Source organism: Epargyreus clarus, unplaced genomic scaffold, assembly GCF_041222505.1.
Source record: "Epargyreus clarus isolate Ecla_fem2 unplaced genomic scaffold, WU_Ecla_fem_2.2 ptg000026l, whole genome shotgun sequence".
NCBI lineage: Eukaryota > Metazoa > Arthropoda > Insecta > Lepidoptera > Hesperiidae > Epargyreus > Epargyreus clarus.
The window spans coordinates 672,511-689,222 of record NW_027332233.1 but is presented as its reverse complement, the minus strand read 5'-3'; positions in this window follow the sequence as shown (position 1 = coordinate 689,222).

Below are 16,712 nucleotides of genomic sequence, written 5' to 3'. Positions count from 1 at the left end.
TTAATTATAGTTCTTTGTAGATACATCTTTATAGAATGAAGTGTAATTAAGCTCGAAATTTGCAAAAATATCCCAATACGTTCACTTATATACATTAGTACGTTATCTGGTTATTAAAATTGTAAACTTCTTAACTTATAACATAAATTTAGTAATTATGCTGATTGTTGGTGAACTTTTTGTCATATAAGTATTGTTTCTATAACCAGAACATTACCTGTTAAAGCCACCCTAGCTTTACTAGCGAAAGTCAAACAACCAGTCATGGCATCCCGAAGCACGGTCATAAAATCAATTCAGCATTCAAATACAGATTGGAGCTCGCCCGGGGCGTTGGCAAGCGTGCCTTTGATCGCGGGCGGGCGTGCTGTGTGGTCGGCTGGCGCAGCTGCTGCAAAGGTCACAGGACCCAGACATTAGGTAATGTTGTGTTTATCCCCTTATTAATGGTAAGCAAACGTAATCGATTCGTTTGTCACATAGCCAGGATCATTCAAGCGTTTTTCTTGTTATTTGTAAGTACGAGTACTTCTCTAAGTAGATTCAATTAGTATTAAAGTCTACAGGGGGGTGGTACTTATAAGGTCATGGGGTAAATGTATTTTTTATGTATATGAAACTATGAAAAAACCTTTGTCTCTTTTGTTTGTTAATCGATTAACGAGTTTTAGTTATACAAATAAATTCCTCAAGTATTCTACAAGTATGTTTGAATTCCGAGCAGTAGGCAAAAATAAGTTAAAGGTGGTAGAACCTCTTGTATAATTCTATAGTAAACTTGCAGATACTAACTACCTTCTTTGGCAAGCAAGTGACCGACATTCTATGCAATTCCTGATACGAATCTAGAATAGGACAAGTATGAAGATGCTTATCACAAACACCTTAAATATGAAACTCATGCATGAGTATTAAGCACATAATATTTACATGCATGACAGTGACGTAAAATAAATAATGATGGGACTGTAATAAATAACAGTTTAGCTATATCATACATTGAAATCTAAATAGTCATTTTTATTAAAATTTAGTACTCAAACACGCAATTCATTAAAAGCGGTTCGTTTCGTTTCAATTCGTTTAATTCTAATTTAAACTAGAATATCCTGTAGTGTGACACCGGATATAGGCACATATAATTATGTGAGCCAAATAATATATATTTTATTGTGTAGACTGCTTATTTACGATATTTAAGTAAATATAACTGCACTCTCGCAAGTGCAATCCATTGATTTGAAGTGGCGAAGAAATTGCGAAAAATATCATACAACACACATGTTGAACTTCGGGAGACGAACCTAAAACGTTCAGCGCTATGTTCGTTAAATGTGCATAGCTCGATTCGTCATTTGTTACAATTTGATATGGTCTAAAATTAGGAGCCCTAAATAATAATAGCTTGGACATTTTCAATGAATATACCCGATATCATCCTTCATACTTCAAGCCAGAACACAGCAGCACGTAACACTGCTATTATACGGCAGAAATATTTGTACACACGCCGAATATTGTACTCAATTTTAAGTTTAGATAAGTTCTCATTAGTGTCATTGTTCTTATCAGTCTCTTATTAGTACTCATAAGTTCTATTAATCTCTCAATAGACGCGCTGGTGCCGACGCAATTGAACCACGAAGGGTTTTCCAACCATAATATTTTATTCAAACTTTTTTATATAAACTGGATAGGCACTTTACACATATTTAAAGTAACACCGACATTAATAGACAGTTTAGTGCAAAAACAGACGTAGGCGGCGCACGTAGCTGTTAGAATAAAAATGCGTTAGGAAGGCATGCCTGCATTAATTACATATGCTTTATTTGGCGTTATTTTCAGGGTCCCGTATTCAAACGGTAAAAAAACATACAACCGAATATAGAGCGTCCTCCTTTCGAAGTTGGTGAACAATATAACCCTATTTCTAAGCCTCAACTGTCTGTCTTTCTATGTCTGTCATAGAGCTCCGTCTCTTGGACAATACCTAATAAGAAGGCTCATACAATTTTTACAGCATGTATTGATTTAGTCGCTATAATAAAAAAAGTTAAAAAAGGGAGTCCCTTTAAATTAGACTAGAATAAAAACTGTCTATAAACGAAACTAGAAAAAAGAATACTTTAAATTTTCACAATGCGTTTATTGCTAATAGTTATCCATGGTAATAAAAATAATAAATATTGCAGAACCTTTCATGTATGATTTCGACTCTTACTTGGCCAATTATTTCTGCACGTCTGCCTGACTACCGCAAAGAAACCCTAATTGACAAGTTCCCTACGTTGTACTAAACAAATTGTAATGCAACATTTTATCAACGATCTACATACAAACTGACATTTTACACTTTAAGAATAATACACAGAAGTCACTTTTGCGCGAAATTTTAAAATTCAAATCGTTAACTTTTATTTCCTAATAATTTCTGTTTAGTTTAAGGCCAGGTGAAACGCATAGAAGGAACCTGCATTCAATGCCTTGTTCCACCATAACGGGTCAAGCAACAAACGATACTCAAATCAAAAAAATAACGCTCGGGCGTCCTCAAATCTACATAATATAATCTTACAATAGTAATATCTATATTGTAAGGTCTACTTTAAAATGTTAACTCTCAATACATAGATGCTGTTCCGATTTCACGATTTCTACTTTCAGAAGCTGTCATAGCTAATAAACATTTTAAAAATATACTTGCATGTTGAGATAGTAATCTACGAACTTGGAATGTGGAACACCACGGGAGGCCTTGGATTTAATCAACTAACTTGTTAATATGTATGGATAGAAAAACAAAAAATAGCATTGGACAAAATTTGAAATTCTAAAAAATTCTACTATGTCAATTTATATAAGTGTCAGATTTTTTAAAGTATTACAAAATTAATTCAATGCGAGGTTTCAAATCCCAGGTTCGATTCCTGTTAGAAAATTTAATCCCATACTGGTAGCAATTTAATCTAATCATGTTTTGCTTTGGCGTGTACACTGTACATCCATAGCTTACGATGCATCGTTGAAATATATTATTCGGCGACTATGAAACAAGTGCCTTAGCCCGCGATGGGGGCGGTAATGCACTCCTGTTGGCTCATTGAACCTTGTAACAGGTGTCTTCGCACTCGCTGTTTACCTAGAACTACACAAATTTATCAAAAAATATATAAAATGCTGAAGATAATCGTAGAACAAAACATGAGTATTTCCTACGAATCGACTAAATATTTTTTTAACTCTGTAAATGTTCATTGTAAAAAAAATACAAATATTTTAACGCTAGAGTTTTTTAATTTTATAGGAACAATTTAAAACCTTTTACTTATCAGCTGTTTAAGCTATAAAATATTAATTAGATGTTTAAGCACTTCAGCCCTTGCAACGTGGACCTCCGACTAAGTGCGGCTTAAAAATAGTTTACGTGTTTCATGAAATATGCCGATTAACAACAACTGAGGTAAAAGTTCAAGTGGAGAGCTGTGACGGGGTGAAAGAGGTTTTTGATTGGCTCATTAACCTTTTATAATGTGTATTTCTTTATGTATGAAATTTTATTAAATTTCATATTTCTGTTTTCTGTTATTAAATTTCTCACCTGTTAAGTAGATATATGGATGACGACGACATGCCACAATGTCCTATTACTGTATGAATTCCTTGGCATAAATGGAGATCTTAGAATGTGATTTTCTATCTATGAATGTGAAAAATGCACAAGTGGAGTAGTCATTTTTATACCAAAATGTAGATATGTGTTTGTTTTGTGTTCAAGAACGGATAGCCTATGAAACCCCGCCACATTAGTCAGGGGGTCCCAAGTTCGAATCTCAGGCACGTACTTCTAAGTCGTATATTAGAAATTTATTATCACTTGATGTAACGCAATCGCAACACCAATTCGCGCTTGGCCAACGATTCTACCACTATAATAATATAATATTCTAGGGCTGTTTCCATGACGTTAATAGTAATGAAATACAAATAGAACTATCACTTCTCATAAACCTTACAATTGAAAGTGTAAGGGTTAAATATTGTATTAAGCTTCACAACATTCGTACAGCAGTACCAATAGCCGCGGGCGAATTAAAAATATTGTAATTAAAACGTTCTCATTAATAGTCAGTTGCAAAAAGCCCGTAAATGTGTCATTAACTTTGCATTTTATATTGTTTTAATTAATTGCATCTATTCAGTTATGTTTCATAGTTAACCTGAATACACACTGTCTACAAAAAATAATAGTTGATATTTAATTTCGAGTAGAAATTCGTGCTGATATGAATTTTAATTTAATGTTCTTGATATTATTAAAATCATCTCAATCGAGATGAATTAAAATTAATAATTGGTATCAAATACATAGTCTGACAGATTGAATATTAAAACGTAATCAGTCACTTTCCAAGTCCTTCTTTACCAGTGACGTCAAGACATATTGTTTAATAACAACTACCTATACATTAAGGCACGCTCAATTAAGTTGAAAACAAAACGCGAAAACGCAATTAATACGATGCCAATAAAAAATCAATCAGGTAATTTGCGGTGTATCTGCGCGCGCGCATTGCTAAATCGATCAGTCGGACAACGTCTATTATTTACCGGTCGGCTCGCCCTACAGACCGTAATTACACCCCTCTAATTGGATAACGCTTGCATTTGCCAGCAACAAATTTTAATATGTCAAGCGGAGATTACGATTATTGTGCAAGTGTGTACGTAGCTTAAGGTGCATCTTCAACGTGTGGAGTTTAAAGGGTTTAAGGTGCATCTTCAACGTGTGGAGTTTAAAGGGTTATGTTTGGTGTAATTATTGAGAGGACGTAACTACATTTTGGAATTATATTCAGGTATCACTTAATAACGTATTTTCCAGACCTCACTTAGATGTAGTGAGATACGTGGGTATCCAGCAAGGAAACAAAAGGAATTGCAACCGAGCAAGTATTTGTACGACGATAACGTAGAAAATATTTTTTGGTTATTTTGGTTTTTGGTTGATTGGAATATCAATTACTGAAGAAATGAGGAAATATTGAAAGAGATGATTTGAATATTAGGAATATTCAGAAGGACTGATTTTTAGAAATGATCGCTTGGAATAATTTTTACTGTTGATTGATTGATATTGAATTAGTTTTAATTACGTGTATTTCTATTCACTGCATTAATTATTTTGAATGAATAACAATAATTATTGCTACTAATAAGTACCTAATAATACAGAAGTCGGTTAGCAAGAAGAATGCTCGCAAAACAGATCTCGGTAGCATATAGCGACTTAACGCGTCCAAAATTCCGCGAATAAAAGAGCATTTCGCTTAATTTAAAAGCAGTTGCGGTTTTGTTTGGGCATGGTGCAGCTACAGTAACTAATCCCGGTGGAATCTGATCGGCATTGCACAACTAACGGCTATCGTCCGGCGCTGCCACCGGCGAACGATCGCCACTCGCTCCTGTTGGCCGGTCTGGACGCGTTTCCATTGTGCTCCGAGGATGGTTCTGAATACTCGTATGTGACAGAATACTTTATGAGTTTGTCTAATTGTCCATCTCAGTCTTATCATAGCTCCATTTGGAATACAGGGTAACGCTATTTCTGTATCTGAGGACTAGGTCTTCTGTGACTGTCATATTAGGTACACAAATCCGTGTAACGATGGTCTGGCCACCAACGATTCATTTTACCACCTTTGATTTAAAAATAATTATTTACTGTGTCACTTTATAATTTAAATTTATCACAGTTCTTATGGGTAGTTAAGTAGTATGAATTCTGATACAAATAATACTCCTTTCCTATTTATTTGTGATTGGTTACATTTGTCCATCGCTACATCAGATTTAGATACATGGGTTACTACGCATGAAAAGTGTTCGTGGAAAATGCTGTAACCCATCCTCCCATGATGAACCATCTAAACCGTTACTACATCATCGTAATAACCTGTTGTTCTCACTCCTTCCGTCAGTCGCCGTACCGTGAGCAACAGCGCGCACACGCCATGACAATGTCCGCGGTATCAGATGACGAGGTTACCTTCGACGCCGCATGTTTATGGCCGCGGTCTAATTTATCGGCGACGGCGCGCAGATTACAGCCACTCGCACCACTTGCTACTTTGTTCGCAGTTTTAAGAAATAGTACGATAGATACTCGAAGACGGTAAGCCTATCTGCTTTTGTACGTAATTGTTCGTATCATAAGTCGTTTTTTGTAAGGTAATGTTGCTCGAAATTAATGGGATTGCTCGGAAGAGCCCATCGTTTGTGTTCTGGAATGTAAGTGTAGTAAGAAAAAGGAATAGTAACACATAATTATTATAATACTACTTTTTTTTCAAAGGAATAAATAGGCCTGAAACTGAAAATTAGGAACGTTTTATAGGGAGATATAATTAACAGTGAGTTTTGCTTCAATGCAGTTGAGTGTTCATTGAGCAGATTTTTACAATAAAATCAATTAGGTTGACTGTATGTATGTTTGTTTGCTTATCGTATAGGTCATATAAAACCACCCACACATAAGCAAAGTCGGGAACGGACATTCATCTTGAATATTATCAACATTAATATCCACGATATTGATAACATTCAGTTTTTCGACCTTTAATTCGAAGTAAAACTGCCGAGTATTCCTAATTAAGGCAAAAAGCATGATCGCAAGCGTTACAACAACAACCACGAATCGTAAATAGTCATCACACATTCTAAACAAGTTCTAGCTTCATTAGTAAGCAGATGTTTTTACGAAGGAAGCTATACAGAAATTGATTAATCTGTCTAACCGGGTGATTTTCATAGAGGCCGTATCGTGGCCGGTGAAGAGTCACGCGAAGAAGTATATAGGGCTGCTCGATCCAGACGCTGTGTATCGATATTTTGGATCGTAATGGATCATATCGTTGCGATCTAGGTAGGATTCAATGAAATACATTCGATGCAGTGGAACAATCCGGAATGGAAAATAAGTCTCAATTAATAATTTCAAAATTTTAATGAAAAAAACTATCAATTAAATTATAAACAAAACATAGCGTTTTTTCAATTATATAAAAATGTAATATAAAAAATAATATAATATAAAGCGATTTTCATAGTAGTACAAGACATAAATAACTATTTTGATAAATGCAGCTCAAACACAGTTGTTCTTGCTGACTAGTATTTTAATGGATCATCAATGCGAAAAAAAAATTCAATACGACTTTTATTCGATCCGATATATGACAGTCCTGTAACGATCTACGCATGGATCGCACGATTGTATCGATACACTAATCATATGGATTTTATATAGACCCACTTGAGTATCGATACGGATTAAGCATCCCTAAGTGACTAGATAGTCGGGGATTCGATAATTAATATGCTAATAGTTCGGCTTTGCCCACCCTTGCGTACGTGAGGGGCATACGACCATAGACTAAGACTGCTAGTCTGCAATGCAGAGAGATTATGCCCTAGATGACAAGAGGGCTTCAAATTTAGATCATTTAATAGTCGGCGAATTGATTTCTACATTACAAGACGACTTGGTAACTTCTCTAAAATGATAAGTGAAGCGTATTTCGTAGGACAAGCAGTAATAGCATACTGGTTTGAAATTCTAAGTTTCTTACTCGGGGTGCAGAGTTCGAATGCCTATAAAATCCCTTGCTTTAATGGTGAAGCTAGACATAATGACGAAACGACAGGTGAGCAGACCTTTATGCTCATCAGGGCAGTAATAGGTTCATGACAATTTCGAGTATATAAAAGAAGTATTTCTATATAGCGTAGGTATACACGAAAGTGCAATAGAGGCACGAAGACCATCGATTTTTTTATTTTATAAAATTGGCATTCCAGAACCCAAGAATTCTTTTCGAGGTTCATCAAGTGCAAGCATTTACGGCTGAAACCTAACACCCTGTCTATAGCTTAGTCTATGGCCATCTGATTTGCGTGCGCGGGCGCAGCAAAAACGTCATAATTTACGAGCCGCTCGCAGACGTTTGACTGACAGCGGCGCGGACGTAGTGGGCCGTGCACGTACGGACCGACAATGCTATAAATCGCCCATTGCACACCGCGGCGGTTGAAAAAGCACGGCTCTCAGATTATTAGGGTGACTGCACATGACGCGAGATCGGAAGAAGTTTGCCGAGGAAATATAGATAGAGGTATTATACTTGTATACACACACATGATTTTCGGAGAAAAAAGTCACTCTAGATTTATTAACTGAATATGAATACTAATATCGATAAAACAAGTCCTAAATGAGAATGGACACGTGCGACAGTCTTTGAGTATTCAACAAAATTGCAATACCTTATTAATCCAACACAAGTGTTCTAAGTAGACACTCAATTACGTATGATTACTCAATACGATTGATTTCAAATACGTTTGAACATTTTAGGACTACTTAATAACGCCCCATATAAGTAATATTAGCCATAACAAAAATACACAAACGGAAGTATAAATATAAAATAATAGAATTCTTCCTTTAGGTTCAAAAATAAAATTGAGCTCGATGCTCCAGCGAGCATTGCATCTTTGTCAGCACAAGTAAGCATGATGTCGCAAAGTCGTTATCGTATTTACTCCTATGTGCAATACACCTTACAACCATATTAAATAGCAATAACCATGCATATTACGTTAGTTAGTGGAAGGTGCATAATTCAATCTATTTTTATGTAAAACCGCTGAATGCTAGATCTAGTCGAGATAAATAAAATCAAGATTGACGGCTACTTTTTAACGATGTGGAGATATTTAAGTGTTGTAATGAAGATGAAGATATAATTAAATTAATGGTTTCTTTGCAACATTAATTTTAATCGCACTTTTATAAAAACGACCCAGGAACGACAAAAGAAACTTAATGCAAGTATGCGGTAGTGTAAGGAACGGCAGTGAAAATCTGACATGCGCTGAGTTTGATCCCCGGCTTAACAGTGCTAGCTATGGCGCCCACAATACAATGAATACTACTAATTAATTAATTCTGTAGAGTAACTAAATTAAAACGAAGAAGTTTCAGCGATCAGCTGCCGTGCAGCTCCAAATTGACTTTGCACATCAAATTAATTGATTTTTACGTGGTACGACCCAATGGTATTTGCAGCATCACAGTAGTTTCTGGTGAAATTAATCAAAGATTTCCTTCGAACGTTTACACGATGCAAATCTATCGTTGGTTGTTAAGTTATTCATCATTGTCGTTAGCCCCTCTCTACGTGGAGTTTTTTAGCCAGCTAACAATCCTACGTTCCATGCAAAATACGTGTAAACCATATGTTAAAATTGTTACATGTTAGGGTTCAGTTGTATAAAAGAAAATTAATTAAAGTCAAGAAAAAATATGACTGTCAATGAAAAATACTTATTGTAGTTTTTGCGGTAAAAACAAAGTTGCATAAAAACAAATAGTTTTACTTACGTAAGTAAATATTTTTCAGTTTTAAGACCCATAATTTATAGACTGAATTACAAACATGGGCCAATATATTTTAATGGAATCTTACGGTGGTTCCAAAAATGTAAAACCTTAAGTTATAGAACCTTTACATTCAATGAGCCAGGCGATAATTTTTAATGATAATTTTGCAGACATATTGTATCATTATCGCGGCATTTTTTTAAAACATTAAAATCAAAATTTACAAATTAATTTAATCAACAAAATTGTATTCTTGACTACCTTTTTTTGGTATGCATAGAGACTACAATTTAGACTTGACATTTTTTTTACCGAAATACGACCTGCTACTATTAAGCTACTATGTTTTATTGCCAAAAATGTAACCAAGCACTGATTAAAACAGACACAATTCAAAGTTAACCCTTCAAAATAATCAATACAAAAGAAATACATTTTAAATTCCACGGAACCCTTTTACAATAATTTGTGGTTTACGTTATGGTCAATTGACAGTCGTCCATTCCACAGACGTACATTGTTTATGTTAGCACCATATATGCACTGAGGAATTTTTTCAAGTAGTTTCTACAGTTGCATGCATTAATACCTCGAATGATGATAATAATTAAAACGAATGAGAAATGGACGAAATGTGCTCATCATTTTGGATTTTATTAAAACATTAAGTACGTTATTAGACAACAATGTTGTTTTTCTTGCGAAATATACCTAAGAATAATGTTATTCGAAAACGTCATCATTAATGGTGTATTAAAAGTAAAGCGCGAGTCGATTTTGTTAAATTCAATAGATATATATTTTTACATAGTTTAGGAAATTACATTTACATTTTTTACTACATTTGATGATAAAGGGTCACGTTTGGTTTCTTTTTTTAAGAAGGTCACAGGCATTTTGATACCCTTTCAAATTAGCGTAGAATTCTTTCTGTGTCTGCTTTAACACACTCTAAAACAAAATAGCATTGAACTCTGCTGTTAAAAAAAAACATAAATACGACTAGCGTTAAAAGCGATGGAGTCACAAGATTAGGTACTATACATAGACGCCAACATAGGATCCAAAATAGAAAATGAACATTAAAAAAACCTTGGCATGAGATCGAACTCGAAACTACCCGAAAAACAAACAAATATCGTAATAATTCCACTGCGAGGGCTAGTAACTTGTATCCTGGGTTCTGTTTATCTGTGGAACCCAGAAAAACACGAACGGAAGACATATCTCATACTAATTACATTAACAGTTAACATTAACAAAATCGTTAACATTAAGTAATTGCGTTGATATCGCGATCGGCTGATGACGTGATAGCGATCCGTTGGATACGAGATGTACGTACCGACATGTAATGCTTACAATGTAAGCCAAGTGCCGGTGGTTATGTCTGTGAGTCTGGGATCCATCTTTGTAGATACTTTTATCATAGATCGATTTTAATGTTGTTTGTAATTACAATTACAATATCAATTGATAAAGTACCTACTGGCGCCTGATCTATCATTACTCAGAAAAAAAATTCAAAAGGAAACCGATTTTCGCGGGTTGCTTAACCATGCAACTGCTATTAAGCAGCATGATTATTGATTAATGATAAATCACCAAAAGATTTAAGGTTGAACGCTTTTATTTTAAGCCCTATTTAGAAGATTGTATTAATAACATAGCAATCAATCGTACTACTGTAGCAGTTTTTCCATACCCATATCTGACAATTGAGATGGTTTTCATATGTAAATTACTCAGCATCCATACCCAAATACTTCACTCTAGAAACAACAGTTGTACCTCCTCGGTTGAATTATTTTAGTTTCATCACCTTTAAAAGTTTTTAAGCACTAGATCCCACTAGTTTGTTTCTTTACTTTGTTTCCTGATCCTGCATTTGTTACGGAAATACGAAATAGAGTCACAACTTCCATGAGCAAATATAGGCATATCGAATCACGATTGCATCACAATCCTGATCGTAATATATTTAATAAAGCGGGAAACAGAAAAGGTTAAACGTAATTGAAAAAGACAGACATATTAGCGATAGCTTCCAAAAATATGTATTTCACTTATCAACGGGATTTGAACCTCGCATCCCTCGATTGAGAAACGTTTCAACCGCTAAGCTACTACTGCTTTATGGTCAAATATAAAATATAAAACAATTAATAGGTCAAATTCTAAGTATAAAACAATTAATTCAACACCACCTATGTTAAAGTTTAATCGGTATAAATCTGGTTCCATTGCAGAGTGATCGCCGGTTGACCTGAATTGACTTTATAACTCTAATCGAACGATAAATTATTTACCGACCAATCTAAATTACTGTGTATTACGACATTTCCTGAGTGCGACATTTTCATATATTTCTTGATTATTATTGAAATCTTATTCCTAGCTTTGTTGGCAAAGGTTTTGTAGTAGGGATTATTTATATGTCTATGGCTCCATGGAACATGAATATTATGAACTCATGTCCCAGTTTCAATGACATAACAAAATTAGTGAGGAATAGGACCATAGCATTTTTATAGCATAACAGCAAACGAGCATGAAGTCCATCTTATGGTAGGTATGGTACATCTGTAACCAGTGGCACTAGCCACTTAGGTGCTAAATTGTTTCATACATACTCATATACCTACCAGCTACCTACATGCAGTTTCCATACCATTTGCCATTATTTTAACTTCAAACAAAAGTTTCCATCAATTTGAATATAATTTCAAATAGAGTAATAAACGACACCATTTCGTATAACATCGGAAGTCCAGATTCCGTCTAAAAATATCGCGCATCACAATCCGAGCACAAACATCCAATCTTATCGGCAGCTGTCAAATCTCGTTTCCCACCGCTGACGTGCCGTCAAAATCAGCTGACAGCGCGCGTCAAACAGTTCTAACGGAGTTTTCATACTGGCGAAATCTAACGCATTTTACCGAACAAATTTGGCCTGTCAAAAATCGGTATTTGACAATCGTTAGTATGTAGAAATTGTCATTTGTCGATAATTGGTAATCAAAATGTTGGATAGATTGATTATTACTAATAACGGATGTTAATCACACAACAGTATAGTCTTTATGTTAGGTAAGGGTTTATGATTTACATTTAATATGAAAAGTGTTTTGTTTATGATCTTTCAATGAAATGTAGCACGATCATATATACAAATGTCACAATTGTGCCTATTGCCAGCCTACTCGTATTCACCGAAGAGAAAAACGTCTGGCCAAAGTACGTGTGTCTACAGCTCATAAGCACAATCCTGAAGTGGGATTTCAAGCACTGCATTCTATACGTTACTGTATCCTAGATTAAACATTTGGTAGCTTCCGACAACAATCTCAGGATGAGCAAAATCCAGAAATCCACTGTAAGCTGGTTGTGAGCATACACACATCACACTAAAATAACAAAAAAATGTAATACTCAAGTGCAACTAAATCACGTCATGTAATAATTTAGCTGTATTCGTCAATATGAAAGTCGCATCGCTATCACACCAATCCCTGTCATGTGACATTTTTATCGTAATGTGCAGTAAAATCGACTGCATCAATTCCACTAAGCCCGCTAGTACGAAAGTGCTGTGAATTCGCTCGAAGCGATTGACAGTGACACGACACGAGGCTGTCACGCCGCTTCCAGCCGTGTCATCCACCGCTGACAGGTTATTTTCCTAGCGCGAAATCGGACCAAATTTATATCTAACGCATTTGGTCCTTTGGAGCGCATGGTCATGATTTGATTTTATTTAGTTCACAAGTGCATAAGTTGTTTTTTTATGAATGGAAATGCATTTCCATTTATCCATAAAGTGGTAGGAACTGTAGGCCATGGACGAATGTCACCAAATCAATATAGGACAGAAGTTATGAAGGTGTCAGCAGGCATATGAAATTTAATAACTAGTGGTCAGCCATCAAGATTTCGACCTAGCTCGAAGTTACTTTACTTTATACTTGAGCTGCACACAAGACATATACCTACGTTTTAAAAATTGCAATTTTAAAAGTCAAATCTTCGATCAGACTCTCAATCTCGATGACTTGTAAATACTCGTATATTGTATTTCTTTTTTTGAAACACCTAAGTTAATTAATAAAAAAAAACTAGCACAGGCTCTGTTGAATATAGTCTATCGAACGACATAATATCATACGTTCGACACAACAAAATGTCGTTTGACATAACAAAGTATCGCATAATCGACACTTTGTTTCCAAATCCACCCAAACTTTCCAGTGCTCTACTCAGAAGTATCTCACAGGTCGTTGTTTTTCAAATTCCGAAACTATCATCGCATCTCGACCGAACAATACGGCCCAGTATATATCACGGGCGATCCGCGGTGATGTATATTCAAAGTTATCCGATGGCTCCGTCATTCAGCATGCCTTAATAAGGCTCGCGGGGAGGGAACCTTAAGTGAATGAGAACAAAACGAAGGGGACAGCGTGTTGATGTAGATTTACGTGGCTGCGGACGCAGGGTGCTCTATTGGGTCGGCCGACCTGGGGACAGGAGATACGTGGAGTCGGCTTGAACAAAAATAATTTATTTAGTTAATTAATAATGCTTCCTGCGTATTAGGGTTCCGCTTTGGGGTGTTTGTAATAGAAATAAAAGTTAAATAACGTTTCAAGAAAGGTCAGCATGTGTAAATATTTCACAAGATATCACAGTACTACACCTACCACACCTACCACCTAATGCAGGTAACATTACGGTGAAAATATAGTGAGGAAAACCAATAATCGTTCTTTTTCTGAGAAAATACTCATGGATCCTGTTGTACCTATACCAAGTATGTATTTACTAGTACATAAACAGGTAGATGTTAAGAATAGTCATGAAAAGTTTCAATTAGAAATAATACACGTCAAGAACTGTATAGTCAATAAATAGTTCGCGTAATAAATCGCATAAATTAACGGACGTGCAAATGTCAAATAGGTTAATTTAGGTAGGTATAAGTAAAATCAATTACAGGGATATTATTATTTAGTCATGCCTACAGATATTGTGTTTTAAAATTAAATTATACATTTAACGTATTTAACTAATTTCAAATTAAGCCATCTCCACATCTCCCTGTGTGCCATTATTTGAGACAGGATCGCGAGCTGTAGATAGCGCGGCGGCAGACATTTTTTGCTGGACCTTTTTTGTTTCTGTTTTCGCTTTGTGTCCACATACGCTAATACTAAGGGACTACCGATCGGTTTGTACGAGTCTTGTGTTCTAAGGATTCCTGCTATATAGCAACGTTGTCGAATGTGGCGAGAAAAAGGTTTCCACACCTTTGTTGGATAGGTAAGGCATTTAATTATGGAACTAAAGGTTTATTGCGCTTTGAAGTAGAAAGAGACGGAGTAGGAAAGGGCAGAGGTGTATTTCAATTTGTGTACGTTTTTAATGGTGACGATTGGAAATACTTTTTACCGTATGTACTCGTAGAGGACTCAATACGCAAATGTGTCTTATATGTAATTAGGATTTATATACTGCTTTATAATTAAGTACTAAGCACTTCATGAAATGTATAACTTTTACTTACCATAAAAGTCTACGGAAACTGAAATCGTGCAAACTATTATGTTTAACGGTAGCTTAAATAGTGATTTGATTAAGACTTTTATTGCTTTCACTCTTGAAATTTTCGTACAATGCGAAATCAACGGATTTTTTTTTAATTTTGTAATAAGAGGTAGGCATCCTATTTAGTCTGGTTGGAAGTTTATTTTCAATCTCTTTAAATTGAAATAAGAAGTCCTGTGTCAAAAATTATGTTTAACAGCCGCCGGGTTAAGCTGTGCTTCGTCTGTCAAATCCATGTTAAAGTTTTACTTACTAGATATTAAGTTTCATTAAGATTAACTGTAGATTGAGAGCTAACGCGAGACTGCATATTATTTAAGCGAGTGTGTCCAGCTGCAAGCGTACGTACAGACACAGACACGGACACAAGACACAATGCAGAAAAACAAAACGGCAGCTAATTATTTCGCCTCAGCGTCGGAGACACTAAGTTGACACGCATGTCGCGATATGCAGCTCACCTGCTCATTACGGAATTCTCCGCAATGTCCGATGCACGCACGGAGCAAGTTTAACCCTTTACGAGCGAACGTCGGATATATACGTCGATACAAAAATATGTCGTAATGCCGGAAATAGTACTTATTATTTTATCAAAAAATACAAATCATTTTATTTATTAATTTATTTGCTAACGATTATAAACATAACGGTTAAAGACATTCAAGTAATTTGGGGTTAGTGTTAACTAATCAATGAAGTAGCTAAATAGTATAATAAATACTACCAACAATCGTATCATTTGGACAATTCACAAATCAGGTATCGTCATATAAAATTAGGAACAGACCTACAGGTACGTATCTATTTATAAAATTAAAATAAATAATGGGTTGACCATGATTATTTAAGGTATTATGCAAAATTATACTTAATTCGGAGATTTTCACAATACTGCATAATATCAACTTGTTTTGGGCCCTATTCGTATTCGTAATTTTGTCCATTTGTCAGACGAAATCATAATTATTGCGTTTATTCTCTTTGAAGTTGATTGCAGATACCGATTCGTGGGCATCAGTGAACACTTAATGTTGTTTGACTTTGAAGGTCTTATCATATTATGTCTACTGTATTATGAATATTACCATTGTTATCAAGTTCATATTCACCTATATATTTTAATATGACGTATAAAGACGTCGCTCCTTTTTCAGGTAAGGGTTAAAATTTTAAACGCATTTCGCTCCTATCTGTCATCGCGGGCGGACGACTATTGGTCCGCTCGTCGATTAAATCTCGCTGTGCGGTGGTCATTATAATAAACTGCCTCTTAATAGCCTCGATAGGGACCAAATTACACAAGATATTTTTAACTACACACGTGAACTTACAAAATGTCCGTCGATATCTACTTAGTATTGTTCAGTCCATACTAAATAGCCATGTTATAAATCAAGAATTATAGAAACGATCGATTTTACGAAAGCATTATTAGCCGGTAATGCTACGACTTTTATTCGTTTCGTATTTGCGAAATTGTAAGTCATAAAGATTATCAACATGTTTTGTATAATTGTAGGAAGTCTACTTGTAACTACACTGCGAACATGCAAAACAATTTTGCAATATTAGCAAGAACGTATTATAACTCTTTCAATTTTACGAACAACATTGGTAATTAGGTACAAAAACATACAAACGCCGTCTTTTATTGGAA